A 23,094-nucleotide genomic window follows, 5' to 3' on the forward strand; every position below is an offset into this window, starting at 1 on the left:
AGCGTGTGTGTGTGTGGGACTGTTCCCCAGTGAGAGTCAGCGTGTGTGTGTGGGACTGTTCCCCAGTGAGAGTCGGCGTGTGTGTGTGTGTGGGACTGTTCCCCAGTGAGAGTCAGCGTGTGTGTGTGTGGGACTGTCCCCCAGAGAGAGTCAGCGTGTGTGTGTGTGTGTGTGTGGGACTGTCCCCCCAGCGAGAGGCAGTGTCCCCGTGGCCTTACCCCAGGAGGTCCTCGGTGAATATCTTTCCTCTGTGTTTCCCATGGAGAAAGACATGACGAGCTTGGGAAGTTAGTGGTGACATCCTGAGGACAGTCCATATCACAGTTGCGAAGATGTTGGACATATTACAATGTGTCAAAGTGGATAAATCTCCTGGTCCTGACCAGATATATCTGAGAATACTCCAAGAGGCTAAACAAGTAATTGGGCCCGTGGCTGATATTCTTGCATTGTTGTTAGCCATGGGTGAGTTACCGGAAGATTGGAGGGTAGCAAATGTTGTGCCCTTACTCAAGAATGGAAATGTGTTGCTGGAAAAGCACAGCAGGTCAGGCAGCATCTAGGGAACAGGAGAATCGACGTATCGGGCATTAGCCCTTCTTCAGGAAGAAGGGCTAATGCCCGAAGCGTCGATTCTCCTGTTCCCTAGATGCTGCCTGACCTGCTGCGCTTTTCCAGCAACACATTTCCATCTCTGATCTCCAGCATCTGCAGACCTCACTTTCTCCCCTTACTCAAGAAGCATTGCAAAGAAAAACCTGGGAAGTATAGACCTGTAAGCCTGACTTCTGTGGTTGCTAACTTACTCGAGAAATTCTGAGGTAAAATAAACATGCATTTGGAAAGTCAGGGTTTGATTTGGCTTTGTGTGTGCGAGATCATACCTCCCAAATTTATTAGATAAAGTGACTAGGAAGGTTGATGAGAGCAGGGCAGTAGATGTAGTCTATATGGACTTCGATAAGGTGCCACACAGTAAGCTGCTCTGGAAGGTTAGATTGCATGGAATCCAGGGGAAGCTGGCAAATTGGATACACATTTGGCTTGATGATAGGAAGCAGAGGGTAACAGTGGAAGGATGCTTGTTGGATTGGAGGCCTGTGACTAGGGGTGTGCCTCCAGGGTCAGTACTGGGCCCATTACTGTTTGTTATCTATATCTTTGATTTAGATGTGAATGTACAAGGCATGATTACTAAGCATGGACAGTGAGGAAGTTCATCAGAAATTGCAGCAGGACCTTGAATAGCTGGGGGATTGGGCTGAGAAATGCCAGATGGAGTTTAATATGTGTGAGGTCTTGCATTTTGGGAAGTCAAAACAAGGTAGGAGTTTCATGGTGAATGGTAGGGCCCAAAGGAGTGTAGTGGAACAGAGGGATCTTGGAGTTCAGGTGCACGGTTCTCTGAAAGTGGAATCCCAGGTAGTCAGGGCAGTGAAGGAGGCTTTTGGCACACTGGCCTTCATCAGTCAGGGCATTGAGTACAGACGTTGGGAAGTTATGTTGCAGTTGTACAGGATGTTGGTGAGGCTGCACTTGGAGTATTGTGTTCAGTTTTGGTCACCTTGCTGTAGGAAGTATTTCATTAAACTGGAAAGAGTGCAGAACAAATTTACAAAGATGTTGCCAGGACTCAAGGGTCTGAGTTAGAGGAAGGAGACAGAGGGGGTATCTTAGAAGTGTATAAGATCATGAGAGGCATAGATAGTGTGAATGCACTCAGCTTTTTTCCCAGGGTTGAGGAATCGAGGACTAGAGGGCATCAGTTAAGGTTAGAGGGGAAAGAATAAAAGGGAATCTGAGGGGAAGTTATTCATGCACAAAAGGGTGGTGTGCATATGAAATGAGTTGCCAGCGGAAGTGGTTGAGGTGGTTACATTAACAACATTTTAAAAGGCATTTGGAGAAAAATGTGGATCGGAAAGGTTGGGCCAATTGCAGGGAAATGGGGTTAGCACAGATGGACGTTTTCGATGTGGGTTTGGATGAGATATAGTGTGTGGAATCATGTTCCCCAGCGAGATTTGGCGCCATTGCACCTGTACCCAAGTGAGATACAGAGGGTGGAGTCCCGGACCCAGGGTGAGAGTCAGTGCCTGTACCCTGGTGGGGGTCACTGGGCAGGGGGGGCCTGCCACAAGTGGGGGTCACTAGGGGCGTGGGGGCTCTGTACCCTAGTGGGGGGTCACTGGGGGCTCCGTACACCCAGGGGGTCACTGGGTGTGGTGGCTCCACTGCCCTAGTGATTGTTGATGCATGCAGTGCCAAGGTTTTGCCCTCTTGTGCATTCTGTGTCTCGCTCTGCCCTGTTTGCAAAGATTTGTCTCTGTACTGTCCGGGTTTTTGTTGTCTGATTGTATTCAAGATGAATTCAGGCTTTGTCTTTGTCTTCTCAGCAGTTTGATTCCCCTCATCTATGTATCTTTTATTAAGTTATGTGTTAGCACTCAGTGGGGAAAACCTAAGGGCTATCATGTTGTGTTCATAGTCCCCTCACATTGACACTCCTGTGTAGATATACAAACCCTTTCTTTGCCCCTGGTGTATTTACTGAGCTGGAGTGGTGTGATCATGGGCTTATTGTTGTGCATAGGCAACTGCTGTGCATGGCATTTGACAATGACAGAGTGGCTGTTGTGTCGGCTTGAAACTACATCTGTTCTTGCAATGTTCGGCTCACCCTGTCTGTACTTTCGCAGGTTCCTGGCCTCTGGTTTGTTGAGGGACAAACAGCAACATAAGTCCTGACTAGCTGCATCAGTAAGTGTTTTTGGTAATCATATCATTAAATGATTGAAAGCATCAGTGCGCAGCCTCTTGAGCTGCAATTCTGTAAGGCCTGGGCCAGTGCTGTAGGTGTTACAAAGGGGCTGAGGGGCTGGATAACTCAGTGAAGAGTTAGGAAGACCCTGGAATGTTTTCCTCCTAAAGACAATGGTATTTAAACAAATTTTAAGTCCACACTGTTTTGTGAAAGCTTTATTTAATTTATCACGCTCCAAAGGACTGTTACCCAATAATTCCTACCTCTCCATATTTATAAATTTAATTTCATACCTAACAAATTTATATATCTAATTCAAACCCAATTAACTCCTCATTAATATATCCATTACTTGTTCTCATTTAATTTGGTTGCAGACATTCCCTAAAACCAGATTAGATAAGGAGTCCTTTTTTAGGTAAATCAATCCATATTAGAAAACGAACAAAATGGCATCAGATTATATTCCCAATTTTTTCTTTGCACATTGTTTCCAAGCATCCTTTTCCCAATATGTCCAACAGTTTCTCAGGAAAGCTTGCTGATTTCTTTGTAAAACAATTAGATTGCTGCTGCTATCCACCCCTTTCAATTGGGAGATCTCTCCATTCTCCAGCAACTGTTTAAAAATTACAGTATTGAGTGTCAGTTTCTTTATTCACATATTTTGTTGAGGCTTCATTATCCTGTAGTGACCTATAATCGGTAGAATACTTGATGGATATTGCTTCTGAATTCTTTTGAAAAATTTTTTCCAATGTATTTGCTAAGAAAAATGCCATATCCAGTACCTCACCAACAGTGAGTGTTTCTGCCATTAAGTTGCTGGTTTTATGTTCTTGACATCTCCCAATGAAATTTCAAAATTCACTGTTTCATATTTTACTTTAAATGTTTTGTTCACCTGATTAATATCTTGGGGATTTTACAGCGTCATACCCAACTCTAATACTTCAAAACTGGCATCTGGCTTTGTTTGGATGCACAGCTAATTCACCTGTCCAGTCAGACTTTGAAATTCCTTCATTTTTGTTTTGGAAGTCACAGCATCTTTTTGTGACGTCCTACTTTGACTGTTAACTTGATTAACATTTTCCAAACGCGAGTGCCATTGCAAAGTGACCCTCCACCCTTTCTGCCTGATCATCAAACCAATGTGCTTAAAAGCTCCAAAAGTCTGACTTACAATGTTGAGTTCTGTTTTCAGTCCATGTATAAAAATGGTTTCAAACTCAATGCTCCTGCCTCTCAAAAAAACCCATCAACCCGATACATTATAAAGGTGCTTGAAGAGTGCTGTCATGGCAGGGTCTGCTTTAAATTAAAGACAATCCAATTTTAATAAAATAGATGTTACTCTGAAATACCAAACTCTAGAGATCTCATTTAGGCTATATACACAATTGGCTAACTACTAGATGATCCCCACTGCGACTTGGTGCTTTGTTTGGAGGGTGAAATAAACTAATCTCCCTATAGCAATACCACGTTAATAACAATTGATCTACAAGAATGTATTGCTAACAAAGTCCAAAAAAACCTCAGAATTGCTCTTCCTGCTACTGGTGAATCTACCCATGTGTCTTAATCTCTCGGTTTAGCTTCACACTTGCGTGCCACTAGCCTCACTTTAGCTTTATAAGCCCCATGAGGTGATACCTTTTTGGTGCATATCCACCACTGTGATTGGGTCATTATCACCTGTCTGTTAACTCTGTGTACACCCCAAATTCTTTCCAGCTTTTGTAGCTTTTGCTGTTTGATGTCTTTTTTTATCAATTTGTCTTCTCTAGTTTGTTCATGGCCACTACGATTTCTGGCTCACACAGGCTTCTGCTGCTCATTCTTAGTTTGCACAATATTTCTGGTCCTTGTTAAACTACATTGTGTATCTTGCCTCAGTTTGATCTCCCCTTCCTGTAAGTAGGATTTCTTTTCACAGCTTATGACCTTTTTTCTGGAGGGCACGTTTGCTCCTGGACCCATCTTTTGAGATTATATTGTGTTTCTTGCCTTTCATGTTTGTACACCATGTTCCCAATCCATGGGCCTAAACTCCTTGCCCCTTAACCTGTACATTCATCCAGCTTTATGTATATTTTGCAGCAGACTCCCCCATCTACTTAAAGTAGTCTAACTTTTCCACTGATTGGCCCCTTCGACAGTGTCCTTTGGGTTTAAAGGCCTCAGTGTCCATCATCAGACAAGCTGTCAACTGTGGTAGTTTGATCCTCATAGCCGTGCAACATCCAGATTAAAAGACCTGATTGCTCACTATTTTCCAACATTCTCAGGCTTGGGCTGATAAGTGGCATGTGAGATTTGCGCTGCACAAGTGCCAGGCAATGACCATCTCCAACAAGACAAAATCTGATCATCTCCCCTTGAGGTGCAATAATATTTGCATCACTGAATTCCAAAACCATGTAGATCTTGGTGTTTACTGCTGACCAGAAATTGAATTGGAACAGCCATACAAATACTGTGGCTATGAAAACAAGTCAAAGGTTAGGAGCTCCGCAGCAAGTAACTTGCCTCCTGGCTCCCCAAAGCCTTTTCATCTCCAAGGCAGAAATCAGGAGCATGATGAAATACTTCCCCCTTGCATGGATAGTGCGTGTATTTGTCCAATGACACTCAGGAAGCTCAACACTATCCAGGACAAAGCAGCTTTAGATAGCCAGTTTCTCTACCACTGATACACAGTGCCAGCAGTCTGTACCATCTACAAGATTCATTGCAGCAACTCACCAAGACTCCTCCCGAACCCTTGACCTCACCATTACCTGCAGATTCCCCTCCAGACAAAAAAAAAGTCTAACTTAGATATTTAAAGCTGCTCGTTTACTGTTGTACAGTTAAAACCCTGCAGCTCATTTACTAACAGCTGAGGTTGTAATCCCTGTGGTTCAAGAGAGAAAAATTACAGTATTGAGTGTCAGTTTCTTTATTCACATATTTTGTAGAGGCTTCATTATCCTATAGTGATCTATAATCGGTAGAATACTTGATGGATATTGCTTCTGAGCTCTGCTCTTGATTTTTTATAAGGTCCTAGGGAGTATTGCAGAACAAAGAGACCTTGGAGTGCAGGTTCATAGCTCCTTGAAAGTGGAGTCGCAGGTAGATAGGATAGTGAAGAAGGTTTTTGATATGCTTTCTTTTATTGGTCAGAGTATTGAGTACAGGAGTCGGGAGGTCATGTTGCGGCTGTACAGGACATTGGTTAGGCCACTATTGGAATATTGCGTGCAATTCTGGTCTCCTTTCTATCGGAAAGATGTTGTGAAACTTGAAAGGATTCAGAAAAGATTTACAAGGATGTTGCCAGGGTTGGAGGATTTGAGCTATAGGGAGGCTGAACAGGCTGGGGCTGTTTTCCCTGGAGCATCGGAGGTTGAGGAGTGACCTTATAGAGGTTTACAAAATTGAGGGGCATGGATAGGGTAAATAGGCGCAAAGTCTTTTCCCTGAGGTAGGGGAGTCCAGAACTAGAGGGCATGGGTTTATGATGAGAGGGGAAAGATATAAAAGAGACTTAAGGGGCAACTTTTTCACCCAGAGGGTGGTACATGTATGGAATGAGCTGCCAGAGGAAGTGGTGGAGGCTGGTACAATTGCAACATTTAAGAGGCATTTGGATGGGTATGTAAATAGGAAGGGTTTGGAGGGATATGGGCCGGGTGCTGGCAGTGAGACTAGATTGGGTTGGGATATCTGGTCGGCATGGATGAGTTGGACTGAAGGGTCTGTTTCCGTGCTGTAGATCTCTGACTCTGTGACCAAGGCACGTAAATAGAAAGCAGTACATAACACTAGCGCTTCACCGAAGGCTCACTGATGATGTTACCTAGCATGGTGACGAAACATCTGAGAACAAACCTGCTAGCTCAGCGAGCAAACTCACAACCTGAACAATCAACTGGCATTCAATTTGTTTTTCAGGGTCTCAGAGTCAAAAAGCGTAGAAAGAGGCACTTTGGCAGTCAACAAATAATAAATTAGACTAATCTCATTTATCTGCACTTGGTCCATAGTCTTAGCTGTTGCATTTTAAGTGCTCACTCAGATGCTTGTTAAATGTTGTGAAAGTACCCGTCTCCTCCACCCTCTCAGGCAGCACGTTCCATATTTCTACCATGCACAGGATGAAAAATAATTTCCTCAGAACTCCTCTAAAACACTGACTCTTCACCTTCAACTTTTGTCATCTGATCCTAGACACATCTGTCATGGGGAAAAAATTCTCACAATCTACCCTGGCCATGCCTCTTGTAATTATGAGGCAGCTGGTTCTAGATTTTATGTTCTATCTCTTAATCCAAGCTCCCCATCCAAATGGAAGAGGGTGGAAAGAGAGAAACTATCTGTTCCTCACAATATCTCCAACTTCAATCTAATTAACATCTAAATTCTAGAAGATGCAATATTCATTTGTGTGGTTTCTACTCATAATTTAACACTTAGTGCCTAGGTGTCATTCTGCACCGATGCTGCCAGACATGTTGCGTTTTTCCAATAGTTTCTGGTTTTGTTTCAGCTCTCCAGCATCTGCAGTTGCTTGTTTTGTTACATTTATGGCTTTCTGACAAAACTACATTACTGTCTGTCCAAACCCTGTTCCAGCTCCTTCTAATGTCTCCTTCCTTTTGTGGTGTCCAGACTACTCTCTCTGATTTGAGGTATGGTCTGACCAGGGCTTTGGAGTCATTTACAGCACAGAAAAAGCCCCTTAAACCCATTGTGTGTGTGCTGGTCAAAAATAGCAACCTAACTAGTCATAGAATTATAGACTGCAGAATAGACCCCTTCTGCATTAATCACCCTTTTCAGCACTTGGTCCATAGCCTCGGACGCTATGACATTTTAAGTACTCGACCATGTACACTTTATAGGTTGAGTTTTCCCACCTCAACTACCCTCTCAAATAGTGCATTCCAAAGTGACCCCACCCTCTGGATGAAAGAAAATCCTGAAATTCCCTCTAACCTGTTACCTTTCACCTTTAAAGTATGCCCCCTTGTTACTGACTGTTCAACTAAGGGAGCTGCTATTTTCTATCTATCCTGTCTATGCCCCACAATCTTATGCACCTCAATCTGATTCCCTGTCAACCCTCTCTGCTCAAAAGAAAACAATCCAAGTTTATCCAGCCTCTCTTCATAGCTGAAACACTCCATCCTGGGTAACATCCTGGTGAATCTCCTCTACACCTCCCTCCAGTGCAATCGCATCCTTCCTATAATGCGGGGACCAGAAATGTACAGAGGACTCAAGCTGAGGCCTAACCAAATATTTGTACAGCTCCACTAAGACCTCCCTGTCCTTATAATCTATACCACGACTGACAAAGACAAGTGTCCCATATGTCGTCCCAACTCCGCTATTAATTTGTCCTGCCACTTTCAGGGTTCTGTGAACGAGCATCCCAAGATTCCTTTAAGCTTCGTACTGTTTTGCTGTTCATCGAGTACTTTTTTGTATTCTAACTTCTTCCAAATGCATCTTCTCTCACACAATGAATTTTCATCTGCCACTGATTTTTTTTCATCTGACCGATTGCCTATATCGTCCTATAGGCTAAGCCCTTCTTCCTCACCTCAACCACCTGGCCACTCTTTTCATTATTTGCAAACTTACTGATTACTTTGACACACATTTTCTTCTATATTGTTTACATATATCAATGCAGGGACCCAGCATTGATCCCTGTTTTATGCCAGTGGACACTGGCCTCCTGTCATTACAGCATCCATTTACCACCACACTCTGTCTCCTGCCACTCAGCCAATTTTTGATCCAACATACCAAGTTACTTAGGATCTCGTGTGCTTTTATCCTCTTTATCAGTCTCCCATGTGGGATATTGTCAAATACTTTGTTGAAATCCTTATTAACATAATCAACTTATCAACGTACATGGTCACCTTGATAAATTCAATCAAATTTGTTAGGGACAATCTCGCTCTGACAGAGCCATGTTGACTATCCCTGATCAAACCTTGTCTCTCCAAGTGGAGATTAATTCTCTCCTTCAGACTTTTCTCCAAAATTGTCCCTACCACTGATGTTAGACTCCTCTGGTCTGTTATTGCCTGGTGTATCTGTCATCTTTCTTGAAAAATAGAGCCACATTAGCTGAGCTCCAGTCCTCTGGCACCACCGTGTGGCCAGAGAAGAACTTTAAAAAACTGGATGAGACCCTGTCATTTCCTCCCTTGTTTCCCATAGCAACTTTGGATACTGTTCATCTGGATCCTGGGATTTGTCCATATTTCAGCCCCCAAAAACTTCCTATGTCAAACTGCTCAAGAGCCTCTCTCAGTCCCTCTACTTGAGTTTTGTATCTAGATCCTCCTAAATGAAGGCAGATATGAAGTTTTTCATTCAAACATCTGCCAGTATCCCCTAGCTCCATGCACAGATTGCCCTCTTAGCTCCTAATGGGCCCTATTGTTTCCCAGATTATCCTCTTCCCTTGATGTAATTCTAAAATATCTTGGGATTCTCCCCAATCTTACCTGCCGTATTTTTATACCCCTCTTTTCTCTTAATTGATTTCTTAAGATCATCCTCACACTTTCGAAACATTAAGACCTGAGTTGATTTGCTTCCTTTTTATCTGCTTGAAGTTTCTCTTTCTTATCCTGCCCTGACTATTCCTAGCTATCTAGGGTTAGGTTTTGGGTCAAGGTTCTCCGGGCTTGTTGCATGTGGAGGAAATTGTTGCATTTTTAAGAAGTTTAATGAGTTTCAGTTACTTGCTATGTGCACTCTGAACAGTATTAGCAGCGCAGCAAAGACTGTTTGGCACCTTGGAGTGTGCACAAAGTGGGTTTCAGCCAGCAACAGCTTGCTGATTGGTTTGTTGAGTTGTTACCATTTGTGGATGCCAAAGGACAGTGGCCTGGCAGCAATTATCAGATTGGCTCCTGGGTAGCTGAACAGGTTGTGGTTGTGAATGATACTGACCGATGTCTTTGTACTGCTGCAAGGGCAGATTGTATGTCTTTCTTTCTAGTTAAGTATTAAACCCTGAAGAAAGCCAGACTATTTTCCCTTGCTGGTTGCTGTACAGTTAGTGCACTGACCACCTATGCCTCCTGCAAAGAAGCAAAAAGTGAGTAAAGAACAGAAAATCATGGCAAGCAAAAGAGCCATCTTGGAGCACCTTGCGGACAGGGGGTGTAATGGGAGTGAAGTTAAGGAGTTTTAATGAGCGGGGTTGTATGTTGACAATTCACAGTTGTTTCGCTGTGGTTCCAATCTATTTATTTGTAATACAGTTAATGAACTCTTATTCAGTACAGAAATCTGGTCCATGTCTTCTGTAACTCTGCTGCTCCTTTAAAAAGATTATTTTGCCCTTGAAGGGTTTTTTCCAAGAAGCTTGTAAAGGCAGAGCTGCCCATTATGTCTGAACTGGCTACTTTAACAATGGCTAAGTCAATAATCAGAGGACACCTCAGGGTTATTTTATAGACAGTCGTACTATGAAAGGGGAGTGGTCTGTTCTCTTAGCTCAGGTTTGTTTTCTAGTTTGGTTTAGTTTTGAAGGTGCTCGTCAAAGAAAGCTGTTGGGGAAAATGTTCCCTGACTCAACAGAGATTTTCTGGTTGTTTGACACCTTTCCTGTAAGAACCTGAGTTTGATTTTACTTTATTTGCCAAGGGAGTGTTTATGGGGATGTTGCTGGAAATTGGAACAGCATTCTTGAGTTGCGATAGAGTCGCTAAGATTTTCAGATAGGTTAAGTTATCCTATATTCTATTCTCTCTTCGTGTTTCATTTGGTAGTCTGTAAATAAATTCAGTTTCGTTTAAAACTGAGTGGTTTGACCAGCTACATCACTCCTGGAATATCCATGCTTAAAGCAACTGTAAAAGATAGGGCTACTTTCTTGAAATGTTTTGAGAGGTTCCAGCCTGGTCCATAATACTTCTGTTAACCTGAGTCTATCTGACGGGCAAATTAGAAACTTTGTGTACTTTGGTAAAGTTTTTAACTTTTGTGACAGCTCTGCGAATGGCTGGGCAGATTTCCAGTGTGTTACCCCAATAACGCACAAAAGAATTTAAATTCAATTAATAAATCTGCAATTAACATCCGCAACAATGATGATGAAATCAGTGTATGTTAGCAAGATAAATCTATTGTCTCTGTGTATCAACTATAGAAATGTGGTTGGCTCTTAATTGCCCTCTAAAATGGCCGAAGCAAGCATTATCAGATCAAGGAGCAATGAGACTTTGCCAGAGAAACAATAGGTAGCCATTTAAGATGAGGGGGGGTGAAAGTTTTTTACACTGATAGGTAGGTTTCTGGAAAGTACTGCCAGATGTGGTGATGGAGGCCAGTATGATGGGGGCTTTTAGATAATTACATGGATATGCAAGGAATTAAGGCATATAGACCATGGGCAGGCAGAAGGGATTAGTTTATTTTGGTGTCATGTACAGCTCAACATCATGGACTGAAGGATCCATTCCTGCGCTGTAAAGTTCTATGTTCTAAGTTCTTTGTTTTTTGTTCTACAATATCTCATTTTATCTTTCCTGCATTTCACTTGATCTTCCATCTTTTCCTTTGTTCTTTTCTTTCATGCACCTTTATTACATCTCTAAGTAGGCTTCCTGAAGAAGGGCTTATGCCCGAAACGTCAATTCTCCTGTTCCCTGGATGTTGCCTGACTTGCTGCGCTTTTCCAGCAACACATTTTCAGCTCTACATCTCCAAGTATTCTATTCTATAAAAGGGTGAAATGTTCATTCTCTTTCTCTCCGTAGATACTGCAGGATCAGCTGAGTATTTTGAGGATTTTCTTTATTTAATTTTCAACATCCGCAATTATTTTTATTCTTTTAAAGTTCTGCTTCATGTCCAACCCAAGAAGAGTGTCTTGACTATCAGTTTATCTGGTTGTTTTCTCCTTGCTGTTTATGGGAGCTTGCTGTGCAGAAGTTAGCTTTTCTGTTTCCTGTATTACTGCCTTTTTGGCGAAAAATGTAAGATTGCAAGCACAGTGGCTGCAATTTTATTTCAGTATCTGTTCTGGACTTGGTGACTTTTTTGCCTTGAGCATTGCTGTCCCTTTTGGTCTATCCTCCTTATCCATTTCAATTTGTCTACCACCCATTTCTTATATTATTGTTGATGACATTCTGTTTATTAGTAAGGACAGGTACAACATACTCGTGATCTTTTCAAGCCTATTCAGCCTTTTTTTTTAATTTGATTGCCCTGTTAATGTTTAGACCTTTGGTGAACGTGTTAATGTTCTATTTATATTAACTGCTAACATTTTCTTGTATTCTCCCTTTGTCTCTCGCCTGTTTTCCAGGTTACCAGTATTTGTTTGGTACTGTTATTCTGTTTGAGAATATTTGTAGCAATGGCAATTTATTTGCAATGGGACCAAGTTGAATCCAGGGCATGTACATTAGTAAGGAGCACTCATTACTGTAAATATTTGATGTGTAGACAGTTTTCATTTCCCACATCATTTAGTTTCTTTCATGCTGGTTCAAGTAATTCTGGCCCGTAGCAGTGTTATTGTTTCAAATAAATAACCCAGTGCGTCTGGCAGACCTGAATCTGTTCCAAGTTTAGACTTACAGTAAATGATTCACTTCCTATTCACTTTCCAAACTCTGGATCTAGTTGTAACAGTCAATATAAAATCTGACCCATGATGACCTGCCCCACCCACAGCTTGTCTGCTTTTAATACCCAAGCTCAACTAAACACATGGCTTTTGAAAAGTTTTCAGAAGAGGCAAGGGAAGGACTTAAAACAGGAAAGTGAGATCTGGGTGATGAAGGGGTGGCTGTAAGATGGAATGGAAGAAGAACAGGTCAGAAGGACAGCATAACTTGGCGGTCAATGATATAAGAAATAATTTAAAGATGGTCATAAATCTAAGGTGCCGAAGCAGATCTCAGTGAGGGTGGATGTAGGCTTTTCCAAATATCCTGTTTGTGCTTAGTGACTTACTACATAATTTTTAGTTTTCAGAGTTAAAATTTAACTGTAGAAAATAGGATGCATGAGAGAAGCATATAAAACTATTACATTTAAGAGGTGCGGGTCATGTTGCTTTATGAGGAATGTGTTGGCAGAGTGGTAATGTCATTGGGCTGGTAACCCAGAGCTCCTGGGAATATAAGTCCAAATCCTACAATTGGAGATTGTCATCCCCCACCATGGCGAAATCGCAGACTATCTGAGAATGCACATCTAGGACTTAGAGGGAGTAAGCAGTTTGGTCCTTTTCATCTGCACTACCATTCAATAAGGACGTGCTTATCTGGTTGTGGTCTCATTTTCACAATTCTGTCCACTCCCCATAATTCTTGACTTCCTTGTGGATTAAAAAATATCTAACTCAGCCTTAAATAAAGACCCAACCTGCACATCTTCTGAAGAGGATTCCACACTCAAATGACCTGTGGAGAAATAAAATCTCATCTCTGCTTTAAAAAGATGACCCCTTGTTCTGAAACGGTGTCTCCTAGTTTTAGCCTTCACAGGAAGTGGAAACATCTTCCTGACATCAACCCTGTGAAGCCCCCACAAGATCTTTCATGTTTCAATAAGATCACCCCTCATTCTTTTAAACTCCAATGGGCATAGGTATACTTGTTCAATCTTTATTTATAAGATAGACCTTTCATCCCAGGAATGAGCTGAGTGAGCTTTCTCTAAACTGCTTCTAAAACAATTATATCTTTTTTTTTCAAATAAGCAGACCAGAATTGTATCCAATGCTCCACATGTGGTCTCGTCAATGCCATCTGAGCTGCAGAAAAGCTTCTCTTTTGAATTTCCTTCACCTTGCAATAAACAAAAGCATTCCGTTTGCCTTCCTAGTCACTTGTACCCACATACAACTCTGATGCATAGACTAGGACACACTTTTGTGTTACTGAGTTCCAATTAAACAATGAACTACTCTTTGATTCTTCCTCTCAAAATGGAGTTTATGTTTACCCATCTTGTGCTATATCTACCCAATTCTTGCTGACTTAATCTGTCTACATTCTTATGCGCGCGCACTTTCTTCTGTCGACAACTTACTTTCCCATATATCTTGGTGTCATTGGTGAATTCAGCTACTGCATATTTGGGCACTCTTTGTTAATTAATGGTATAGATTGTAAATCAGCGCTGATCCCTGTGGCACTTTGTAAGTGACAGCTAGTAAACCTAGAAAAGGCCCATTTATCCCAACTCCCAGCTGCCTTTTAGTTACAATCCTTTATCCATGCTAATATGCACCATGCTGCCTACTGTAGCAACCTTTGATTTGGGACCTAATCAAATGCTTTTCTGAAAACTAAATCCCAGTTCCCACCCACTCACCCTGAATGTTACTTTGTTTAAAAACAGCAATTCCAGGAGAAGGTTTAAAAGTGACCACAGGGGCAACATTTTCATGCATACGGTGGTGCATGTACGGAATGAACGTCCAGAGGAAGTGATGTAGGCTAGTACAATTATAACAATTAAAATGTACCTGGATGCGTGTATGAATAGGAATGGTTTAGAAGGATGTGGGCCGAATGGCAGCAAGTGGGACCAGCTTAGGTTAGGATACCTGGTCAGCTTGGACGAGTTGGACCGAAGGTTCTGTTTCCGTGCTGTACATCTCTATGACTCTGGAAGCACAGTTTCCTTTTCACAAAGCCATGATGCTTCTACTTGTATGCATTGCGATTATTTAAGTATCCTTCAATAATCTTTTAATGGATTCTAGCATCTTTCCTATAACTGATGTTAGACTAACTCGCTTATAATTTCCTACTTTCTGCCTCCCTCTCTTCTTGAATTAGTGCAAGTCAATCCTGATGAGCTCTGCTAAATGTAAGACACTTCCTCTCTAATTGAGATATTTTGCAGCGTAATAGAGTTTAAAGGGGGGTTGGGTGGGGGAAGGTGAGCTGAGCTGTTTCGGTTGTCGCGTTTTCGAGTGAAAAACACATACTTTTCCATTGGCTTCTCCAGGCTGCCAGGATTGTCTGATCAGGTCAAGTCCACTGATATAAAAAAAACATGGGAGGGCAACAAGGGACCATGCAATTGTTAACACTTGGTAGGAACTCTATGGCAGATATTGTGGTGTCAGTGCTCTTAATGCCACTGTGGGTCAGTATTTAAAAATCTCAACTATGTATTCAAATCCCTCTGGGACCTCATCCGTCTCCAACTCTGATTTCCTCCACTACTCCTCAAGGTTTCTGACCATCTCAAAATCTGGCTTTATAGAACCTCTACAGCATGGAAGCAGGTCATTCATTCTTTCGAGTTCATAAGACCTTCCGAAGGGCATTCCACCCAGACCCATCCCCCGTCCCTATCCCTGTAACTCTGCACTTCCTATGGCTAATCCGCACATCTTTGGACTGTGGGAGGAAACCGGAGGACCCAGAGGAAACCCACGGAGACGGGCAGAATGTGCAAACTCCACTCAGAAAGTCGCCTAAGGCTGGAATCAAACCCAGGTTCCTGGCATTGAGGCAGCAGTGCTAACCACTGAGCAGCCGTGCTGCTGGCTTCTTGAATGTTACAATTTTAATAACTCCATTGTTGGCCATGCTGTCAGCTGCCTCAGGCCAAAGTGCTGGTATTCCATTCCTAAATTCTCTGTCTCTATCTCCCTTTTCCTCAAGTTGCTCCTTAAAATCTTTCACCAAATTTTGTTCATCTGGCCTAATACCTCTTTCATGGGATATATCAAATTTTGTTCTGTAACATTCCTGGGAAACACCTTGGAGCTTTTAGTTTGTCAAGGTGCTATTTAAATGCAACATGGTGTAAGTAGTATAGTAGATTGGAATTTAAGCCTGTAATTAGGATTTAGTCATGTATTTCTATAAAACTTTATAGGACATGCTCATGTTGGAAGATTTAGTTCTCATGAGACATGATGACCATGTTTTGAACCTGGCATTTGACTTATAAATGTAGAGGAACAGTCAGAGGCTCCAGAGACTGATGCACAGGATGTGTATCACTGCAGTTTGGAATGACCTCCATCATAGAGTCTCCCCCGACTGACTGAACATTGTCTGGCTCACCCTTGCCAGCCAGTACCTCAGCGTTGACCATGCAGCCTCTTGTTAGTGTGGGCTAGGAATCAGGCAGCCTGAAGAAGGGTTTATGCCTGAAACGTCGATTCTCCTCCTCCTCGGATGCTGCCTGGCCCACTGCACTTTTCCAGCACCACACTTTTCAACTCTGGTCTCCAGCATCTGCAGTCCTCACTTTCTCCTAGCAGTATTTTGTGTAAGAGCTCTATGTCAATAGGACTAAAACTCCAGCTCAACAATCTCTACCATACGTCCTTGCGTTACTTTCTGCAAACTGGCATTAATCATCTGGAATCTTGTGCCTGTATAAAAACTTGCATATATTTAAAAGGATGCATTTCTTCATTCCTTATTTAGATCCATTATACTTCAAGCATTCCATAATGTAATTGTTTATCATTCTGAAATGGTAGGATAGCATAGATGGAAGCAGTCTCTCTGTCTGTCTGTCTGTCTGTCTCTCTCTCTCGCGCTCTCTCTCTCTCTCTCCCCCCCAGACAAGCGAGGGGCCACGATTTGAAATTAAATCAATTTTGGGATTTAGAACTGAAGGAGGAGAACTCCACACTCGCCCATATGTAGCACTGTGGGATATACAGAGCATATTCCGAGAGCTTGAACTCCAACAGCTAGCAGAGCTTGAATCTATAAGCAAGAGAAAGAAGCATGAACAGCTTTGTGGGTTTGTCCAATCACAATGAAGCAATCAAATGAATTTTCCTGGTGCTACGAATTAGTGGCAGCAGGAGCAAAGTCAGAAAATAGTGTATGGTCTGGCTGTCATGTCTGATCTTGTTAGAGGTGGAGGCTGACTGACACTGGTGGAAAGCTCTTTAGATTCAATTAAACTTAAATTGCGGATGGTACTGAGATCTTCCTAAGAGCAGGCAGGTACCCTGACCCGACATATCCAGCAATCATTAGGGAAGCGAGAGGGCAGATAGGCTGAGGGCTGTTGATTACCTCCTTTTGAATCCCTTCTGCCCCGAGCTGTAGGTATCAAAGCCATGGGCACAGGCCATCTCTCAGAGCCATTTCCCTCCACAACATTGGCTTAGCAGCTGTGACCATGCTTTTTTTTTATATAGTCCTTCAGAGGTTGCTGCCATCTTGAGACCAATACTGTGAGATTACTGAGGCTTAACAAGCAGTTGAGAAAGCCAACACATGCTGCCTTTTTAGGAAACATCAATCAGAATATTTTGCAGCTTGGTACTTGTTGTATGATGAATCTTTCCCATTACTGTTGTAGGAGAAATGTGTACTGTTGGTCGCGATAAGGTAGATTTGCTGCCACACTCCTTTTTAAATTGGGATCTACAGCATCTGCTTTGTCTCATGTAGTGGAGAAAAACCTTTAGGGAGTCTAGCAAGAAGGTGCTCTTGCATAAACAAATCTTGTTTAAGACATGAAAACAGCTAGGTACAAGTTACCTTATAGGAACATACAAGCAGGAGTAGGCCATTCAACCCTTCGAGCCTTTCCACCATTTCATGAGATCTATGGCCTAACTCCATATACCAGCCTTTGGTCCAAATCCCATAATGCACTTGCTTAACAAAAAAATTTCTATCTCAGATTTAAAATTAACAACTAATCTAGCATCACCTGTTATTTGTGAAAGAGAGCGCCAAACCTCTCCCATCCTTTGTGTGTAAAAGTGCTTCCCAACATCTCTCCTGAATAGTCTAGCCCTCATTCTCAGACTGTATCCCCTAGTTCTAGAATCTCCAACCAGTGGAAATAGCTTTTCTTTCTTCCTGTTTTCCTGTTAATTTTCTAATTTGTATAATTTCTCCTCATAACGTAATCCCTGAAATCCAGATATCATGTAAACCTACATTGTACTCCCTCCAAGGTTGCTATAGATTTCCTTGGTATTATGGACATTGTAACGAAGATATGAGAAGGAAGGTCAATGGTCTCCTTTGAGATCCAGAGCTGTGCCCTGGTTCAAGTCGATAAGACTATATTGGGCAGTGCTTAATGCATTCCTCGGCATTAATGCTTTCAAAACCCAACACCTAAATCTACAATGCCCACCTGTCCAGATGGGTATGCAGATCCTTTGGACCATTCGCTTTCTTAGCTAGCTTAATTGTATGGGGCCTGTGAAGTCAGTTTCTTCAGGAAGATCAGGCCCAACAGCTAGATTCCAGAGCTGAAATTGAGGCTGACAGCAGGATTTAGAGGCAACAGAGGTAAATTCAGACCAAGCAGCCGGTGCCTTTGAAAAGGGCAGCAGATTGTTGAAAAAGGAGGGAGGGTAAAGACTGTTTTTGGAATCTGAGGGTGAAGGATTCGAGGATTGAACTGCAGATTAAGATAATTTCTGAGAGCGCTTTTTGGGGGATTTAATTAGGAGGGTGCCTGAGTAGAAACGACAGCTAGCACTTAGATGTTGTTATGGAGCATGGCTGTTTCTGGGCGCACCTCATTACCTCTGATCTATGTGTTGCTTATTCCATGTAATGTGAACTTGAATCATGTTTCTAGTCAGTAGTTGGGTACAGCTTACTTGAAAGGAAATGTGGTTGAATGTAAAGGGAGTTTATTCAAGGAGTATCAGAGTTGGGAGGTCACGTTGCAGCTGTTCAGGACATTGTTAGGCCAGCTTTGAATATTGTGTGCAGTTCTGGAAGGATTTTGTGAAACTTGAGAGGGTTCAGAAAAGATTGACAAGGATGTTGCCAGGGTTGGAGGGTTTGAGCTATAGGGAGAAGCTGAATGAGCTGGGGCTGTTTCCTTTGGAGTATTGAAGGCTGAGGGATGACCTTTTGAGGTTTATAAAATCATGAGGGGTATGGATGAGGCAAGTAGACAGGTCTTTTCCCTGGGTTGGAGTCCAGAACTAGATGGCATAGGTTTGGGGTAAGCATTTAATAGGGACTTAAGAGGCAACTTTTTCATGCAGAGGGTGGTGTGTGTATGGAATGAGCTGCCAGAGGAAGTGTGGAGGTTGGTACAATTACAATATTCAAAAGGCAATGGATGGGTATATGAATAGGAAGGGTTTGGAGGGATGTTTGCAAATGGGACCAGATTCATTTAGGATATCTAATCAGCGTGGACGAGTTGGACTGAAGGGTCTGTTTCCAAGCTGTGCATCTCTATGACTCTGTGAACCCCCCTGATTTTGACTGAAATAAAATGAACTGAAATCTGATTTGAATGATGTTTAAAGGTTGTTGCTTTTGAGTTTCTGAAAGGGGAAGCAGGATCTCCATATTCCCATTCTAACTCCATGTAAGACAATTAAACCAGATAGGTTAGCAACATTTCAATGACTTTGCTACAGTGACTCAAATGTCAAAATGCATTCTTGTTCCTTTCCATGGATCTCATGATTGTGAGGGAATCCGCAAGCTTACCAAATGCAATTTGCAGTTGATGTGTCAAAATTATCCCTGTACGTGGAGAAAAATTCCAAACTTCATTTGTCATCACTAAGTCCTTAGGAAAATGATTCCATGTCTATATTTATTGCCTAATCCAATTGTATATATGTTCCAACCCACTGGAAATTACGTTTCCAGCAGCTCCAGTCCTGCTGCACTTTTTGTGGAACTACATGTTTTTAAATCCCAGGCAATAGAGTGGGAGAGGTCAACAGCACAGAATAAAGCTGTTCAGCCCATCGAGTCAAAAAAAGCCCACCTAACTATCCTAATCCCATTTTCCAGCACTTAGATCCATTGCCTTGTATAGTTTGGCATCGAAAGTCTTTTCATATTTCATTTTACGGTGAATTGTGATCCTAAAATCTTGGTGAGGGTTCTGAGACAATAAATAAAACCAAATTTAACTTCCTATATTACAGTACTGTTGGGATAGACAGAAGTTCTGTGAATTTTATACATGTATTTTTAATAATTTTATAATTTAATTTATAAAAATGTAATCTGTTAATGGCATTTCAAGATGCAAAAGATTTGCAGTGCTGTCATTAGCTTTACGCGAAGGAGCACTGCAGGCAGTTTCTCCACAGTCACCAAACCGATGAATGATTAGATTAGATTACTTACAGTGTGGAAACAAGCCCTTTGGCCCAACAAGTCCACACTGACCCTCCAAAGAGCAACCCACCCAGACCCATTCACCTACGTGCAATTTACCCCTTTACCTAACACTACGTGCAATTTCCCATGGCCAATTCACCTGACCTGCACATTTTTGGACTGTGGGACCTAACACTACGTGCAATTTCCCATGGCCAATTCACCTGACCTGCACATTTTTGGACTGTGGGAGGAAACCGGAGCACCCGGAGGGAATCCACACAGACACTGGGAGAATGTGCAAACTCCACGCAGTCAGTCGCCTGAGGTGGGAACTGAACCTGGGCCTTTGGCGCTGTGAGGCAACAGTGCTAACCACTGTGCCACCGTGCCGTCCACGATGAATGAGTGGATATGTTTTTTGTGATAAATATTGTCTATATTCAGATTCTTATTTGAATAACCTCTCCAGAGGTATTGATCAGCTGTTGTCAGGTTTCTCGTTGCTTATGTAATATTGATAACATTTAGCATATGGAAATGAGATTCTCACCTAGAATGGAGGAAGACTAGCTCAGTTACAGGAGCAAGTTTTAAGTTGTGTCGTAAGAGCGGAGAGAAATTTAAGTGGAGTATTCCAGAACTTGGTGTCCACAAAGCTGCAGTCCTGGCTGCCAACACGGTGAATGAATAGGGGCAAGTGGCTAGAACTGGTGAACCACAGGGAATGCTGACAGTGGAGGAGTGTCAAATCCATGCTTAATTTAATCACAAAGATGAGATATTTAAATGTAAATATTGGGGAATGGGAAGCCATTGTAGGTTTGTGCGCACAGAGGTAATTGGTGAATGGGGTTTGATGCAAGTTAGGATATGGCAATAGAGAACGTGGAGGGTGGAAGATGAGAGATCGGTCAGGAGAACGTTTGAATAATTGAGTCTGGAGGTAAGAAAGCCACGGATGAGAGTTTCTGCAGCAGATGAGCTCCAGCATGGCTCACTGGGAAGTGATCAGACAGGGATCATTAAGAAAGAAGGACATATTGGCTGATTCTTTCTTTTTTTGATGTCTCATCTCCTTACCTTGGAGGTACTGTTGAATTGTAGTGTCTTGTTATAGTCGTTTTTTAATTCCAGGAATGAGGATGTCACTGGTTAGGCTAGCATGTATTGTCCATCCCTCGTTGTGCTTGAGAAGGTGGTGGTGAGCTGCCTTCATGAACCGCTGCTGTCTCTTTGATGTAGGTAGACCCAGAGTGTTAGAGAGAGTGTTTCAGGATTTTGATCCAGTGATACTGAAGTAAGACGATATATTTCCATGTCAGTTTGTTGAGTGCTTTGAGGGAAACTTACAAGTGGTGTTCCTGTGTATCTGCTGCCTTTCTAGGTGGTAATGGTCACTGGTTTGGAAGGTACTGTCTGAGGAGTCTTGGTGAGATTTTACAGTGCATTTTGTACATGAGACACACCACTGATACTTAGTGTCAGTGGTGGAAGGAGTGAATGTTTCTAGATGTGATGTTAATCAAGCTGCGGGCTACTTTCTTCCAGATGATATTGAGCTTGAGTGTTGGTGGAGGTCCACTCACTCAGTATTTCATTACACTCCTGACTTGTCCCTTGTCGATGATGAACAGACTTTCAGTAAGACTGAGAGGCTGTGACTTGACTAGTCTAAGAGACAGGTCTTCCAATTTTGGCTCTTATTACCCATATGTTAGTAAGGAAGACTTTGCAAGGTTGGCAGGGCTGTTTTTGCTGTTATCGTTTCTCGGAAATCTGGTTTCATTCCTTTGAGACAGCTGAGCGGTGTGCCAGGCCATCTCAGAGTGTATTTAAGAATCAACCTAGCGGTGGGTCTGGACTCGCATGTAGGTCAGACCAGGTAAGGTTGTGAGATTTCTTTTCCAAAGGGACATTAGTGAAACTCCATGGGGTTTTTATAACTAGTTAACAATTAATATGGTCTCATTAGATTGGATAAGACTGATTGTTCAGATTCCTTAATCCTCTGTTGTGGGATTTGAATCTGGATTCCCAGAGTGTGATTAGAATGACGAGTCGAGTAACAATACCTCTGTTTCATCTCACTCTAGGATATCTGTGGAGTTGCTGTTGGAATTCCTGCCAAGCATTTGCTGAACAGAATTGTTGGAATCGAGCTGAAAGCAGAGGTGCCTCTTCATATGTGTATTTGGACTGATGTATTCTCACTTTCTGTTGAATTTTGATTTGAGAGTATGGTTCCACTCCACGCAATATGAACTAATGAACTGACTTAACTACTCCACATTCATGAGAAAGGATTTCTTGCCAAAGGAAATTTGTTTGGGGAAATAAAACAACAAAAGTGTATGAGCTTGTGAGGCACTGAATGCAAGACACAATTTGAGAGCCCAAATCCTGAAACAGTTCTGGACAGTTTCTGTTATCATCTAAAGGAAAATTTATTTGTACTCCAAAACTTGCAATGAATAATTCTGTAACCGTTTTAAAAGTTTTATAGTTAAAATGGAATTCTCAAAACATTGTTAGCTAAAACCCTCAGCAACTCGTCTATGTGAAGAAAATCAATTGACAGTTGTGATGCTTGTTAATAATCTCAGTAGAAAGGAGTTGAGTTCTCCCTAAAACTGCTGAAAGATGAATTTATCGATGTCACATCTCATTAGGAAGTCTTTGATCATGCTCTCACCTCGTAATTTCTCCAGTATTTCTGTCCTGAACACTGCTGCTAGTCAGTTTGAAGGGCATTACGTGAACATTTTCATGTTTTCCATTCGATTGTGACTTGCAATGTTTTTTTTTGTATGAACTGACATCCTATAAGCAAGTTTTATTACCTCATGTCTTGAATTAATCACACAGCATGGCCTACTAGTCCTGGAAACATTTTCGTAAATCATCTTTGCACTCTTTCCTATAACAGGGTGACTAAAACTGTACACAATACTCCAATTGCAGCCTCGCCAATGACTTATACAACTGTAACATGACAACCCAACTACTATACTCAGTGCTTCGACCAATGAAGACCAGCAGGCTAACTGTCTTCACCACCCTGGCTACCTGTGACGCCACTTTCAACAAACTATGTGCTTGTATTTGTAGGTCCCTCTGTTGTACAATTCTCCTCAGGACCTTACCATTTACTGTAGAAGTCCTACCCTGGTTTGACTTTCCCAAGTGCAACACTTCATGCTTATCTGTATTGAGTTGCGTTTGCTAGTCCTCAGCCCACAT

General features: G+C 42.1%; 1 long non-coding RNA gene across 1 annotated transcript in view; it reads left to right on the forward strand.

Moving 5' to 3' along the window:
- The first annotated feature begins 2,692 nt into the window (after positions 1-2,692).
- LOC122564691 overlaps positions 2,693-23,094 on the forward strand; it is a 46,055-nt gene continuing 25,653 nt past the window's right edge. Inside the window, exons 1-2 of the long non-coding RNA XR_006315976.1 lie at positions 2,693-2,760; positions 21,948-22,025. This is a non-coding gene — a long non-coding RNA (uncharacterized LOC122564691). The remainder of the gene's footprint in view (positions 2,761-21,947; positions 22,026-23,094) is intronic.

This window comes from Chiloscyllium plagiosum, chromosome 30, assembly GCF_004010195.1.
Source record: "Chiloscyllium plagiosum isolate BGI_BamShark_2017 chromosome 30, ASM401019v2, whole genome shotgun sequence".
Taxonomy (NCBI): Eukaryota; Metazoa; Chordata; class Chondrichthyes; order Orectolobiformes; family Hemiscylliidae; genus Chiloscyllium; species Chiloscyllium plagiosum.